The following is a 16,696-nucleotide window of genomic DNA, read 5'->3' on the forward strand; positions in this document are numbered from 1 at the left end:
CCCATGTATATTTGGCTGTTCATCGGATAAAGGTTGTTGGAAGCAGAAGAAATCACATGATGATGCTACGATACCGCATAGTTTTCTGTCCAGCATGGTACTGAGTGGCATGAACAATGCACTAACCCTGGCACTGGCAGCAGGAGGCTGGCAGACAGGGTAGATAAGGGAATGAAAGATAGAGAGGAAAAAGAAGCTGGAATCTGGTGTTTTAAAACTCATTTCCCTCCCCCCACGCTCCCCCGAAGGAAACAATCACTCAGTCACTGACAGAATGATCCAGGCCACCTCCAAGAAATGAGCTTGCAAGGCTGCAAAATCTTTTGGTGCTGTCAATTTTGCTTAATCTCTTTTAACATTATTTATAATGGGTCAGACCCTAAGATGTGCTGAACACCTGCAACTCTTTTTAATTTAGTGGCAGTTGCAGGTGCCTGGCCCCTCTCACAGGATGAAATTTGCTCCTGTGCAGAAGAATACAAGGCCCATGCCCCAGGTAAGTCCCACTTAAGCCCTTGGGGCCTTGAACTGGCCCACTGTACAGGGTGAAATTTGCCCCCAGGAAGCCAGTTAGGATGAAACAAGAACTTGCCAAAGCCAGGCACATTGGAGTCTGCCAAAATCCTATAAAAGGCAGCCAGTGAAATGGCAGAAAAATTGCTGATTCTGGTAGTCCATCCTTGGAGTACAGACAGGAGTGTGAGGCTGACACTTCCTCTTATGCCACTGAGTAGATCCTGGCTCTGGGACCCCTTTGGGATGGGCCACAGAAAGGCAGGTGGGTTTAGGTTCTGGTGCTTCAAGTTTGCAAAATGTATAGCAAAAGCTGCACTGCTCCAAGCTTTTCCTGCCCCTAATCGCTATACAAAACACACACCTGTGACTGTTTTATATAAGTGGCTGTCTTTAAAAGTGCTGTCAGCCCATGCTACCCAGCTGTGATGCTGCATCTTTCCATGCAACCTTCCCAATTAAAATGAGATCAGAATGGTGAGATGAAGATCCTATAAAGACAGGGAAATGGTATGGCCTGATTCTCCTTTACGTTAAGGCCCACTTACACACTCTAGCAATATAAAGTATCAGGGGGTAGTCGTGTTAGTCTGTATCCACAAAAACAACAAGGAGTCCGGTGGCACCTTAAAGACTAACAGATTTATTTGGGCATAAGCTTTCTTGGGTAAAAACCCCACTTCTTCAGATGCATGGAGTGAAAATTACAGATGCAGACCTTATTATACATGAACCCCTTCTTTTCATGTATAATAATGCCTGCATCTGTAATTTTCACTCTATGCATCTGAAGAAGTGGGTTTTTTTACCCATGAAAGCTTATGCCCAAATAAATCTGTTAGTCTCTAAGGTGCCACCGAACTCCTCATTGTTTTTTTAGCAATATAAAGGGGCCTTAAAGTGGGGTTCATAACTTTTTAATCCATTTTAAGTGCCCTTTCCCCTGCCAGAGTGTGTAAGTGAGAATCAGGGCCGTGTGTTACTGCAGTATCTCTCTCTGACTATTGTGAGATTCTTCCTGAAAAACTAGGAAGAGCTTGCTTGCTTGGGAATGCTTGCTTTAATATACTTTATCTTGAGGCTAGATGGAAGTGAGATAGCTCCTGGGGAAGGAGATCTAGATTTTTCAGGCACTGTAGCCGTTTTGTGGCCACCATTACAGACATTGGACACTCCCTCCTGTTTGAGGGTGATGTGGATAAATAATGACTGTCATTTTTCTCTTACATTCCAGCTTTCCTCCCACCCGCCTTTGAGTACTACCCTTACACTGCTGCGATTACGTGGACCTGGCAAATGCCACAGTGATCTCAGAATGTGACACATCCAGGATTCCGTGCTGAGGTAATTTTTTCCAGTTGTCCTTTCTCGTATTCTGTCTCAATAGTTTTTCAGCCATTGTCTAGTCTTTGAATATGTTTGCCTCCCACATTCAGATGCAAAACCATGTTATAGGGCAGATGCCCCAAGGAGTGCAGTGTGTGGCTTTGTTGGTGAATATGGGTTGGTCCACACAAAAAAACTCAGAACCCTGCTACCCTTGTAATTTGAGTCTGTTATTTCTGATAAAGGGCAGTAATATGGACCCTATTTGAACAGTTTACCTTTTTTGCTGGTACTATGCAACTATTCATTAGAAAACAAGAGATTCATAGAGGATGTGAACGAAGTGCATAGAATTCTGAGAGAAAAAGGTGTATGCCACATAACTGTTCAATAGGTGAACGGGCTCCACATCAAGAAAGCACAAACAAAAAGGAGCTGAGAAAGGACTGGTCTCTGAGGGTATTCAGAAGAAATTCCTTTACAAAGAAGGTAATTCACATCTAAAACCAGTTGTAAAGGTTGGCAAAAGAAGTGGCAATGAAATTTATTTTTAAATAACGGGACAAGGAATTACAAGAAAAAACATTACATAATACAAAGTACAAACCGTTACTAATATGTGGATTGATCTCAATGGTCATCTTTCATGCTGAAGGTCTTAATCCGGTGAGTACTTGGACAATATTCATTTGGGTGTGCAAGGCTGCTGCAAATAAGTGCCAGCTATGCATAGGTCAAATAAAGTTAAGGGCCAAGTGGAAACCTCTGCACTGAGGAAATAGTTGGTCTCAACCCCCGTCTGCATGTACTCTTTGACTTTTAAATGTGGAGTATGAAAAGGGGCAGGATGTGAACAGAGAATGAGCATGTCTGAGAAAACATGGTTTTAAGCCTGATCTTTGTCATGCTAAAGGGGTACCTAGGCGTTATTCCTGCTAATAGACAGGAGCAAACTGGCAGTCATACAACAATGTTCTGGTCAGGTTCCTCTGCCTTCTCTGTCCTGCAAAAATCACTTGTGGCCATGCTCTTGTAGACACAACAGACTGCACCTGCACTGTGTAGATTTGAAACCTAGAATGTTCCTACATTATGGTGACTGAGCTGGTCTCTACAGCCTTAAAGTGCAGCTCCTTGTGTCCACTCAAGCATCCTGACTCCTTTGGAAGGAGAAAATTCCTTTTTACCTTATGTCTCAACTTAACATATACTGTGATGTCAACAAAACAGTAGATAAGACCAGTTAACATAATTAATTTAACCCTTTGACAAAATCCTTCAAAAGAGGCTATTTAAGAAAACTAAGTATCCATAGGGTGAGAGGAGGTGAAGTTCTGTGCTGGATTAGAAATTGGCTAAGGCCTGGTCTACACTAGATGGGGAATCGATCTAAGTTACGCAACTTCACGTAGCTGAAGTCGACATACTTAGATCTACTCACCGCGGTTACCTTGGTACTGCTGCCAACTTTGGGATCAACACTACTTCTGGCACTGGAAACAACAGAGATGTAGATAGTGCCATTGGTACTGTTTCCACTGTTGGCACCAGCTCCCTCATCATTCTGGGCTGTGGACAAGTTGGATTGGTTGCTCACACCCTCAGGGATGGCTGCACTTTTATCCCCTGAAGCCAAGGATTTTTCAGTGTCTGAGTCGGGATCTTTCTCCTCTCACTTTCCATCGCCTGACCTGCATCGGTGGCTGTTCATGGAGTGCTATGGGTACCAGGATTGGTGCTCATCCAGTGGTTGGATTGGAGGCCTCTGGCCTGGCACCTACTGGCCACCAGTGCCCTATCCATACCAGTGGCCTCCATGGAATCAGTGGGACACTCCTCAGTTCCAGTCCTTGTCTCGCTTGAAGGCATGATCACTGACCAGGACTGTGGTGGTGATCGTCAATCAGCCACAGGCCCAGGCACCAGTGAGCCTTCCCCTTGCAGAGCCTCTGCAGTTGTCCTGTCCTGGAGCAGGATGTGGCTCTGGCAATATTAACTGCTTCATCTTCATCCCTGGACGATTTCGCGATGCTTGACTTTTCCTCCCCTTTGGTACTGGAGAATTTCAAGGCTTACTAGGACCTTTTGCAGCACTTGGGTGCTTCCCATGGTATTCAAGTGGAGTTCTTGCAGAAGAAAATCCACAAGTTAGCAGGTATCTTGCAGCCATCTGCCCCTGGGAGAGTCGCCCTCCCTATTAATGATGTGCTCCTTGAGCCTGCTAAGGTCCTCTGGAGCACACTGACTATGGTGCCACTCGCAACAAAGTGCATGGAGAAGCACTACTTTGTTTTAGTGCAGGGATTTGAGGGGTTTTACTCCCATCCAGCCCCAAATTCCCTGGTAGTAACCGTGGGGAATGAACATGCCCAGCAGGGCAGGTTTAAGAATACTCCCAGGAATAAAGGCTCTCAACAAATGGATGTGGTAAGCGGGAAGATTTATACTACCTCTTCCTCACAGATGCATATTACTAAGCAGCAGGCATTGCTGCCCAAGTATGACTTTGTGAACTGGACGGCTATGTTTAAGTTTGCAGACCAGTTGCCTGAAGCCTTGAGAGAGGAATTTCAGGTATTTGTCACCGCAGGCTGCTTCATGGCTAAGACTTCACTGCAGCCAGTGCTGGTCATAGCAACTATCGTGATTCATGGGCCTCAAATCTGGGTCCACAGGAGCAGCCACATTTCAACTCTCCACTTGGCAGTCTGCTGATCCAGGACCCATGAAGCCCTGCCCTAGTTTGAGGCTCCACTCCTGACTTCCTATTGGTTGAGTGTCAGAGCAGCTGATTGGCCCGCTGGCCCTACTTAAGACAGCAACAGAAACAGGAAGCAGATTTCAGAGTAGCAGCCATGTTAGTCTGTATCCGCAAAAAGAACAGGAGTACTTGTGGCACCTTAAAGACTAACAAATTTATTTTAGCATGAGCTTTCGTGAGCTACAGCTGAGCTGTAAACAGTAAACAGCTGAGATGTAGCTCACGAAAGCTCATGCTAAAATAAATTTGTTAGTCTTTAAGGTGCCACAAGTACTCCTGTTCTTTTTGCAGAAACAGGAAGCTGTCTGAACAACTGAGTTCCACACTGCTCTGGAATATGTGTGCTGTGCTTCCTGCTTTTGCTCTCTGGCTTGACTTCACAGTGTCCTGGCTTGGCTCCTGACCTCTGACGTGTGGTTCTAATTGTAATGGGTTGGGTCACAGAAACCCCGTTGGGACTGCCACCTGATGTGCTGGGACTACCTCTGAGCCTGTTTTCCCTGCCAGCTTGGGACTCCAGTACCTTGCCTTGTTTGAGCCCGACACGATTGCCTGCTGCAAACACAGATCCAAGTCTGAACCACGTCTCCCACAAGCTGCAGGCTTAACTGAAAACAGCTTAAGAAGTGCTCCTGTCTCTAGCACTCAGATACCCAGCTCCCAATGGGGTCCAAACCCCAAATAAATCAATTTTACCCTGTATAAAGCTTATATAGGAAAAACTCATAAATTGTTCGCCCTCTATAACACTGATGGAGAGATATGCACAGCTGATTGCTCCGCCCACCCCCGGGTATTAATTCATACTCTGGGTTAATTAATAAGTAAAAAGTGATTTTATTAAATACAAAAAATAGGATTTAAGTGGTTCCAAATAATAACAGACAGAACAAAGTAAATTACCAAACAAAATAAAATAAAACACACAAGTCTAAGTCTAATACAGTAGGAAACTAAATGCAGGTAAATCTCACCCTCAGAGATGTTCCCATAAGCTTCTTTGACAGACTAGCCTCCTTCTAGTCCGGGCCCAATTCTTTCCCCTGGTACAGTCCTTGTTCCAGCTCAGGTGGTAGCTAGGGCTAGGGGATTTCTCATGACTGCAGCTCCCTTTGTTCTGTTTCACTCCCCTATATATCTTTTGCACAAGGCACGGATCCTTTGTCCCTCTCTGGGTTCCCACTCCTCCTTCTAAATGGAAAAGCACCAGGTTCTTCTTCGAGTGCTTGCTCATATCCATTCCAGTTAGGTGTGCGCATGCCGCGTGCACGTTCGTCGGAAGACTTTTTACCCTAGCAACACTTGGTGGGTTGGCTGGGCGCCCCCTGGAGTGATGCCACTATGGCACCGGATATATACCTCGGCAGACCCATCCACCCCTCAGTTCCTTCTTACCGCCCGTGTCAGTCGTTGGAACAGTGGAGTGCGTCTTAGCTGACCTCCACTTCCCTAGCTTCCTTGTAGTTTTCTCGTTTGTTATTGTGTACATAGTTAGTTTTATATATTATACAGTTAAATTTTACTGTTTAGTAGTATAGTTAGAGTAGTATTAGTTAGAGGGGTTCGAGGATTAGCCCCTTCCCCGCACCCGGTGCCGGAGCTCATGCCCGGCTCCCCGGGTTTCAAACTGTGCTCGGCCTGCCACAGGCTGATGCCAACAGGAGATCCACACGACTCCTGTTTGAAGTGCCTCGGGGAATCGCACTTAACTGCTAAGTGCCCCATTTGCAGAGCTTTCAAGCCACGCACTAAAAAGGAGCGGGACATAAGACTTAGACAGCTCCTCATGGAGGCGGCTCTCACCCCTCCATCTTCGGCACCAAGTGCTGCCCAGTCGGAGACTAGAAGTACCTCCTTGGCACCGGGCCGTACCAGTCTACCCAAGACCTCTTGGCACCGGACATCGCCGGCACTGAAATCGGGCCCGAGGCGCTCCCTCTCGACTGAGGGTAAAGAGAGCGAAGCCCGCTGCTACCTCCGCACCGCCCGCATCAAGGCCAGAGAGCACGCCTAGGTCGGACCGCCCGACGCCGACACCCGCCGCGGCACCGACTAGGCCGGCACCGCCAACTCCGGTCCCGCAAAGGCCATCGAGTCCGGCACCGGTGACCTCCCCGGCACATGCCACAGTAGAGCTCACCATACCATCCACACCGGAGGCGTTTGCAGCGGCAAAAGACCTGATCGCCCTGACAGACTCGGCATTGCCTCCACCCCCGGCACTGCCAGTGAGGGTGATCCAATCGATTGGCAAGCCAGCCTTGATTCGACCACCGTCTGTCAGCGCAGCAGACCGGCACCGCTCACGATCGCGGTCTCACGGATGCTCCAGGTCTCGACGACGCTCCCGCTCTCATCGCCGATCTCAACGCCGCTCGCAGTCCCGGCACCGTTCAGTCACACGGCACCGGTCAGACTCGTGGCACTGATCTTTCTCTCGTTCCCTGGCTTGCTACTCCCGGCACCGCTCCAGATCCCGGTACCGCTCCAGGCACCGTACCTCCCGGAGCCGCTCACGATGCCAGAATTTGAGATCTCGGTTGACCTCCCGGCACCGGCTCGGTCGCAGGTCCCGATCTCGATCTCGCTACCGAGACATTTCACGGCACCGATCCCCGGTGCGTAGGGGAAGAAGATCCGTTGGCACATCTGCCCAAGGCTTCTCTGCTCCTCCTTGGCCCTCCAGACACACATCGGTGTCGTCCCAAGCAGACAGCTATTACGTTGAGGAGCGTGATTTGGATGTGCCCGCCGGGGTCTTCCAAGAGGCCAGGCATCCAGACCAAGGCCCTCAACAATGGGGTTTTTGGACGCCTTGGGCATACCACCAGGCCCAAGGTGCTCTGTTGCCTCATGCTGCGTCATCGGAGCACCGTGCGCCTGAGGCCACAGTTAGCCGTCCCCCTCCGACTGAGATGGATGACCCGCTAGCTCACCCTCCAAATTCCCCGGTACCGCCCGGGCAGGAACCAGTTCAGGACCCAGAGATTGTACAGGACCCGCTCGTCCCAGGCGCTTCATCCTCTTCCTCACCAGATGAGGCGGTGGCAGGGTCCTCTTCCTCGGGTCCACCACCGATTAACCTAAGGGCCCATCAGGACCTCCTCAGGAGGGTCGCACTAAATATGAATCTACAGGTGGAGGAGGTACTGGAGGTGGAAGACCTGGTAGTCAGCATTTTGTCCGCACTCTCCCACTAGAGTGGCTCTGCCGTTTATCAAAACAATCCAAGCTAACGCTGACACCTTATGGCAGTCCCCCGCCTCCATCCCCCCTACGGCGAGAGGTGTTGAGCGAAAATACATGGTACCCTTTCGGGGGTACGAATACCTATACGTCCACCCTCCTCCCTCCTCTTTAGTTGTCCAATCGGTCAACGAGAGGGAGCGCCACGGCCAGCAAGCGCCAGCCCCAAAGTCTAAAGAGGCTAGGCGAATGGACCTGCTCAGTCAGAAGGTATACTCTGCAGGCACCCTACAACTCTGGGTAGCAAACCAGCAGGCACTACTGAGCCGGTATAGTCATAACACCTGGGCGGAGCTCGGCAGATTTCAAGAGCTACTCCCATAGGACGCACGCCAAGAATTTGCTGCTTTCCTGGAGGAAGGGAAGAAGGTGGCTCGAACCTCCCTTCAGGCCTCCTTAGATGCGGCCGATTCGACAGACAGAACTTTGGCCTCCGGTATCACCATGAGGCGCATCTCCTGGCTGCAAGCCTCCAACCTCCCACCGGAGTTACAGTATATGATCCAGGACTTGCCCTTTGATGGGAAAGGTCTTTTTTCAGAAAAGACGGACCCCAGGCTCCAAAGCTTAAAAGACAATAGGGTGATCGTACGCACTTTGGGCATGCATACCCCCGTGACCCAACGCAGACCTTTCCGCCCCCAACCTTACCGTCCGTACTTTATGCCTAGGCACAGACAAGATTTTTCTAGGCGACGTGGTCGAGGTGGGCGTAGGCGCCCGTCAGGACCCCAGACGGGCCAAAACCATGGTCCCTCAAAACCTCCGTGGGGTCCAAAGTCTACCTTTTGAAGGTTCTCCCGAGGACGGCGTACCAGTTTCGGGACAGGATCCTTTTCCGCCCTTCTCCAACCGCCTTTCCTATTTCCTCCCTGCGTGGTCCCAACTGACTTCAGACATCTGGGTACTACGCACCATGAAACAGGGATACCACCTCCAATTTGTTTCAACCCCGCCTTTCCACCCCCCATCCCGGTCCCTCTTCAGGGATCCCTCTCACGAGCAATTCCTCTTACAAGAGGTGCAGTCACTCCTCACTATCGGAGCAATAGAGCAGGTACCAACAGAGGAGAGGGACAAGGGGTTTTACTCATGTTATTTCCTGATTCCCAAGTCAAAAGGGGGCCTCAGGCCTATCCTAGACCTACGGGGCCTCAACAAGTTCATAACAAAGTTGAAGTTCCGCATGGTCTCCCTGGGGACCATTATCCCGTCCTTGGATCCTGGAGACTGGTATGCTGCCCTCGATATGAAGGACGTGTACTTTCACATCGCCATTTTTCCTCCGCACAGGAGGTATCTCCGTTTTGTAGCCAACCATTGTCATTTCCAATTTACGGTCCTTCCCTTTGGCCTGTCCACAGCCCCAAGGGTGTTCACAAAGTGCATGGCCGTCATCGCCGCACACCTCCGCCGTCGGGGGATTCATGTGTTCCCTTATCTGGATGACTGGCTCATCAGGGGGTCCTCCGAGGCGCAAGTCCAGCAGCACGTGGGCATCGTCTATTTACACGTCTAGGCCTGATGCTCAATACCGAAAAGTCCACTCTGGTCCCCACTCAGTGGCTAGACTTCATAGGAGCTACCCTGGACTCCACTCTGGCCAAGGCCTACCTGCCTCAGCCTCGATTCCAGGCGATGGCAGCAGTCAGACAGGGTCTGCAGAACTTCCCCAAGACCTCGGTTCGTACCTGCCTCAGCCTTCTAGGTCACATGGCGGCCTGCACTTATGTGACCAAACACGCCAGGCTCCGCCTTCGCCCCCTCCAAACGTGGCTGAATTCTGTGTATCGTCCCGGCAGGGACCCATTGGACACAATACTCACCATTCCACCGAGTGCCCTACGCTCCCTGGACTGGTGGCTAACCCCATCCCAAGTGTGTGCAGAGCTACCATTCCACCCGCCCCAACCCTCTCTATCCCTGACGACAGACGCGTTGTCCCTCGGCTGGGGAGCTCACCTCGGGGACCTTCACACCCAGGGCCTTTGGTCATCTCAGGAATTAGCGCTTCACATCAATGTCAGAGAGCTCAGAGCAGTCCGCCTGGTGTGCCAGACATTCCAGAACCACCTGCACAGCCGTTGTTGTCTCGGTGTTGACAGACAACACAACGGCCATGTATTATATAAACAAGCAAGGAGGGACTTGATCTTCCCCCCTCTGTCAGGAGACCATCCGACTTTGGGAATTCTGCATAGCCCACTCGATAGACCTGGAGGCATCCTTTCTCCCAGGGGTTCGGAACACCCTAGCGGATCGACTGAGCAGATCCTTCCTGTGTCACGAATGGTTGCTGAGACCAGATGTTATTCATGCAATCTTCCAGAAGTGGGGCTTTCCCCAAATAGACCTGTTTGCGTCTCGCTTGAACAGGAAGTGCCAAGTGTTCTGCTTCTTCCAGGGTCTTTCACCGGGATCGATATTGGATGTGTTCCTCATGTCATGGAAGCACCGACTGCTCTATGCCTTCCCACCATTCCCCTTGGTTCACAGAGTCCTGTTAAAACTCCGCCAGGACAAAGCGCATCTCATTTTGATCGCACCAGCGTGGCCCAGACAGCACTGGTACACCACACTGCTCAACCTTTCCATTGCCAGCCCAATTACTCTGCCACTCCACCCGGACCTCATAACCCAAGATCACGGCAATCTCCGCCACCCGGACCTGCAGGCCCTCCATCTCACGGCGTGGCTCCTGCGTGGCTAGACGTATCAGAGTTACGCTGCTCTGCTCTGGTGCAGCATATTCTCTTGAGTAGCAGAAAACCTTCCACTCGATCCACATATCTAGCCAAGTGGAAGCGCTTCTCTTGCTGGTGTGAGGCACGGAATGCTTCTCCCTCAGAGGTCTCCATCCCTACTATCTTGGACTACCTCTGGTCCTTCAAGCAGCAGGGCTTGGCGTTGTCCTCCTTACGGGTGCACTTGGCGGCCATCTCCGCATTCCACCCAGGGGAAAGTGGTCACTCAGTCTTTTCTCACCCCTTAGCGACTTGTTTTCATAAGGGACTCGAGCGCCTCTACCCCCAGGTACGCCACCCTACCCCTACCTGGGACCTCAACCTAGTCCTCAATAGGCTTATGATTCCGCCATTTGAACCACTAGCCACTTGCTCACTACTATACCTGTCCTGGAAGACAGTTTTCCTAGTAGCCATTACATCGGCCAGGAGGGTCTCCGAACTTCGGGCTCTTACGGTTGACCCGCCGTATAATGTTTTTCACAAGGACAAGGTGCAGTTGCGACCACATCCGGCATTCCTCCCGAAGGTGGTATTGGCCTTCCATACCAATCAGGACATCTTCCTCCCAGTTTTCTTCCCAAAGCCTCATTCATCCCCATGGGAGCAGCAGCTACACTCCCTAGATGTCCGTAGGGCGCTCGCTTTTTATATTGATCGGACAAAGCCGTTCCGCAAGTCCCCCCAACTATTCGTTGCAGTGGCCAACCGGATGAAAGGCCTACCCGTCTCTTCACAGAGGATCTCCTCTTGGTTAATAGCGTGCATACGCACGTGCTATGACTTGGCTCATATTCCTCCGGGACATCTCACCGCCCATTCTACCAGAGCGCAGGCCTCATTGGCCGCATTCCTGGCCCATGTACCAATCCAGGAAATATGTCGCGCAGCTACATGGTCATCAGTCCACACCTTTGCTTCGCACTGTGCTCTGGTCCAACAATCTAGAGATGATGCAGCCTTTGGCTCGGCGTTTCTGCACTCCGCCAAATCTCACTCCGACCCCACCGCCTAGGTAAGGCTTGGGAATCACCTAACTGGAATGGATATGAGCAAGCACTCGAAGAAGAAAAGACGGTTACTCACCTTTGTAACTGTTGTTCTTCGAGATGTATTGCTCATATCCATTCCAAACCCACCCTCCTTCCCCACTGTCGGAGTAGCCGGCAAGAAGGAACTGAGGGGTGGATGGGTCGGCCGGGGTATATATCTGGTGCCATAGTGGCGCCACTCCAGGGGTCGCCCAGCCGACCCACCGAGTGTTGCTAGGGTAAAAAGTCTTCCGACGAATGTGCACGCGGCATGCGCACACCTAACTGGAATGGATATGAGCAACACATCTTGAAGAACAACAGTTACAAAGGTGAGTAACCGTCTTTTAAAGATGGATTCCAGTACCAGGTGACATGATCACATGTCACTATAAGACTTTATTACCCACTTGCCAGCACACAGGTATACAGGAAGACTTTCAGGTAAACAGAGCCATTTACAACTAATTGTCCTGGTTAATGGGAGCCATCAAGATTCCAAGCCACCATTAATGGCTCACCCTTTGCATAATTACAATGGGACCTCAGTGTTATATTTCATATTTCTAGTTTCAGATACAAGAATGATACCTTTATACAAATAGGATAAACACACTCAGTAGATTATAAGCTTTGTAATGATACCTTACAAGAGAACTTTTGCATGAAGCATATTCCAGTTACATTATAGTCACACTTATTAGCATATTTTCATAACGTCCTATGGAGTGCACCGTCACACTGATCTCATGCTTCTGATCTCCCAGTATCTTGACCAAGCTGATCCCAGTTGACTCCTGACTGTGGACTCTGGCTCTGACCATGAGGTCTGATTGCCCATGACCTGGCCTTGACAGTGAATACTTCGGTCAGAGTAATGGCCTTGGCGTTGACCATGACAAGGGCTTCCTGGCTTCAGAATTCAGGCATTGCTCCAGATGTCCAGCAGGCCATCAAGGATTTGCTGTTCATTGGCAAAGAGCTGTTTTCAGAGAGGACAGATGAGACAATGCACTCATTCAAGGATTCTAGAGCTACCCTATGGTCCTTGAGGTATGTACACGCTGGCAGTGCAGAGGCACCACTACTGTGGTCCACAGCAGCAGTATTGTCTGTACACACATTTGGGCAGCCTTTCCCTCCTCTGAGACAGCTGTACTTACCCCAGAAAAGGGCATAGATTCTATAGGAGGAGGCAGTCAGGTCTGGGGTTTGGCCAGTCCACATGCCTTCCCTCGGTCCCCCCGCCAAGTGCCCATTTTGACAACTTGGTCCAGAGTAGTGTTTCAGTTGTCACTCCTTTTTTCCCATCCCCTCCATTTGGGGACAGGTTGGCCTGCTTTTACAATGTTTGGGGTTCAATCACCACTGACAGGTGGGTCCTAAGCACTATACCATTCAGTTCCACTCCATCCCTCCCCACCATCCTCCCTCCCTGTCCTTCTTCAGGGATCCTTCTCATGAAATACTTCTCCTTGAGCAGGTTTGCTCTCTACTAGCTTTGGGAGCAAATGGAGAAGGTTCCGCCAGAACCCATTGGTCATGGCTTCTATTCTCGGTACTTTCTGGTGCGCAAATCCTAGAGAGGTGTAAGACTCATTCTCGACCTTTACAGCTTCAACAAATATATCAGATACATGAGGTTCTGAATGGACACTTGTAGCGAGGCGGTGTGGTTCCCTGCCGCGCCGGAGAGGGACGAGCCCCTCTGGATGCCAAAGTGGGCGGAGCCAGTGGAGCTTGCACCCGTCCCCCAAAGGTCAAGGCGCAGGACAGGAAGTACAAAAGCTCAACCCCAGAGCTCACTAGAGGGCCAGCCGCCGGAGAAGCCAGGCGTTTGTGGCCTAGCTCCCATTGGAAGACTCCTGCAGTTTGTGACTGACCTGAGGACTGGCCAGACCAGCCAAGGCCTGATGCCGACCAGACCCTGGAGAAGCTGTTAAGCCTGCATGTGGCTAGTTATCCAGAGGAGCTGCCAAGCTTACCACTTGCTGAGTACCCTGAAGAGCCCATGCTGCTTGATTCCTTGGAAGACCCCGTCCAGACTCAGGTACCTCTAGAGGGGGAGGTAGGAAGTAGCCCGGGGGCAGCCCACCCTAGTCTGGCTGCAGCACACTCAGAGCTGATGTCAGTGTGTTGCAGCCAGGATCCCCACTGACACAGCAGCGGGCCGTCTGCCGCTGCTAGGGCCCCGGGCTAGGACACAGTAGAGTGGGTGGGCCTGCGTCCCCCCTGCCACCCAGCATGTGGGTGGCAGTCTCCCCCTCTCCCTGGTCCTTCGGAGCCAGGGCCTGGGCCTCCTAAACTTATTTGTCTGCTCAGCCCCTGCCTGAGGGCCTGAGCCACTGACTCTCTCTTGCCCCTCCCCCACCCCCGAACCAGGACCTGGGCCTGCAGAATAGAACTGTTTGTTTGCCTCTATTGTTGCCACGGCGTGAAACCACGCAGCCAGACTAGTTCCCCGAAATTACCAGACAGACGTAGCGAGGTGGTATGGTTCCCCGCCGCCCTGGAGAGGGACGAGCTCCAGCCGAACCCTTCTACATCACTCTATCGACTGTCCTCCCATGTTGTCTCAGAATGACTGGTTTGCTGCTCTGGACCTTTAGGACGCCTACTTTCTGTGGCAATTCTGCCAGGCCATAGAAAATTCCTTTGATTCATTGTAGCGGAGCACCATTTTTAGTATACGGTGCTTCTATTCGGCCTCTCTTCTGCCCCTTGGGTTTTTACTAAATGCATGGTTATTTTCCTCCCAATCATCCCACAGGTCATCCTTAAGCTGAAGACGGATTGGACCATGCTCATTCTCACTGCCCCAGCATGGCTGAGGCAGTTCTGGTTCTCCAACTATATGACACTGTCAGTTCAGCCTGTCATACCACTTTCTCTCCATTCCAACCTACTCACTCAGAATCATGGCTGCATCTTGCATACCATGCTAAGTTCCTTGCATCTCACAGCATGGCTGCTTCATGACTAAATAAAGAGGAAGAGCACTGTTCGGTGGCTGTTCACCAGGTCCTACTCAACAGTAGAAAGCCCTCTACCAGAATGGCCAATTCAGTTAAATGGATGCAGCTTTCAGTGTTGTCATTGGCCCACGGAACTCAGCTGATGCTGGCTTCTATCCAGGATATCTTGGTGTATTTGCTGCATCTTCAGTCATCGGGACTTGCACTTAGCTCATTGAGAGTCCACTGGCAGCAATGTCAGCATTTCATGCCCCCATTCAGGGAAGTTCAGTCTTCTCCAATACCATGGTAGCAAGATTCTTAAAAGGGCTTCTTTGTCTCCATCTTCCAGTCTGAGAGCTGGTTCCTCCGTGGGACCTTAACATGGTCCTAGTATCTTTAATGGGACACCCATTTGAGCCCCTGGTATCTTGTCCCTTTCTGCTTTTGTGTCGGAAGACCAAGTTCCTGGTAGTGATAAGCATGTGAGTTGCACGCTCTGATGGCAGAATCTCCTTATATACAGTTCTACAAATACAAAGTGATTTTATGACCACACCCCAAATTTTTGTCTAAAGTGGTTTCTCAGTTTCATTCATTTATCTGTGTTATTTCCTAAGCCACATTCGTCTCCGCAGGAGCAGCGTCTCCATACATTAAATGTCAGGTGATGTCTAGCCTCTTAGACAGGACTAAACCATTTCACGCTTTGCCTCTTCTGTTTGTGTCATATGCAGATCATATGAAGGTCAAGCGGTCTCTTCACAGATGATCTCTCAGTGGATAACATCCTTTATCAAGACTGCATATGCAGGGCCGGCTCCAGACCCCAGCGCGCCAAGCAGGCGCGTGAGGCGGCATTGTCCCGGCAGGGCGGCATTTGGCTCCGGCGGACCTTCCGCAGTCATGCCTGCGGGAGGTCCACCGGAGCCCCGGGACGAGCGGTCCTGCTGCAGGCAAGACTGCGGAGGGTCCCCTCTTCCCGCGGCTCCGCTTGAGCTCCCGCAGGCATGACTGCGGCGGGTGCCTGGTCCCGCGGCTCGGACGGAGCTACCGCAGGCATGCCTGCGGACGCTCCACCGGAGCCGCGGAACCAGCGCACCCGCCGCAGACACTTCTGCCCCGGCCGCTGGACCGGGGAAGGGCGGCGAGCGCGCCGCCCTGCTTGGGGCGGCGTAATTTCTAGAGCCGCCCCTGTGCATATGAAATAGCTTTGTCTACACCTCCTCAGCGGGTGTGAGCTCATTCTACAAGAGCACAAGCAACATCAATAGTGACATCTCAGTACTGGACATTTGCAGGGCTGCTACGTAGTTGTTCATACATACATTTATGACCCATTATATCATTACTGCATCTTCTAGAGTGGATGCAGGTTTTGGTAGGATGGTCCTGTAATCCTTAATAGACTCTGAGCTTCACCCCCTGGGAGTATTGCTTGTGACTCACCTAAGTGGAATACACAGCTGCATCTACTCAAAAAAGAAACGGTTATTTACTGAAACTGTGGTTCTTTGAGATGAGATGCAGACGTGTATTCCATGACCCACCTTCTGTCCCTTTTGCATCGGAGTCTATTGTGGATGTTCAGGTGATGTCAAGCCTCCTAGACAGGACTAAACCATTTCACGCTTTGCCTCTTCTGTTTGTGTCATATGCAGATCATATGAAGGTCAAGCGGTCTCTTCACAGATGATCTCTCAGTGGATAACATCCTTTATCAAGACTGCATATGCAGGGCCGGCTCCAGACCCCAGCGCGCCAAGCAGGCGCGTGAGGCGGCATTGTCCCGGCAGGGCGGCATTTGGCTCCGGCGGACCTTCCGCAGTCATGCCTGCAGGAGGTCCACCGGAGCCCCGGGACGAGCGGTCCTGCCGCAGGCAAGACTGCGGAGGGTCCCCTCTTCCCGCGGCTCCGCTTGAGCTCCCGCAGGCATGACTGCGGCGGGTGCCTGGTCCGGAACAAGAATTATAAACTATTAGAATTTTGCTAAAGAAAATAAAGCCTATTGTTTCCCAAAGTAAATAGTCACTTAGCACAGTTAAAACTGTGTGTGATTTGGTCCTTTTTGAACAGTTGCTTTTAAAACTTAAATCAAGAGAATAATCTGCACCTCTGCAT

At 50.9% G+C, this 16,696-nt stretch overlaps 1 long non-coding RNA gene across 3 annotated transcripts in view; it reads left to right on the top strand.

Moving 5' to 3' along the window:
* Positions 1-16,696, top strand: part of LOC123368982 — a 168,519-nt gene that overhangs the window by 139,254 nt on the left and 12,569 nt on the right. For 2 of the 3 annotated variants that reach the window (XR_006578953.1, XR_006578959.1), the window contains one exon: positions 1,748-1,857. This is a non-coding gene — a long non-coding RNA (uncharacterized LOC123368982). Of the gene's footprint in view, positions 1-418; positions 497-1,747; positions 1,858-16,696 lie in introns of all 3 variants that reach the window. The other variant, XR_006578956.1, reaches the window with a different exon arrangement.

Source organism: Mauremys mutica, chromosome 1 (genome assembly GCF_020497125.1).
Source record: "Mauremys mutica isolate MM-2020 ecotype Southern chromosome 1, ASM2049712v1, whole genome shotgun sequence".
Taxonomy (NCBI): Eukaryota; Metazoa; Chordata; order Testudines; family Geoemydidae; genus Mauremys; species Mauremys mutica.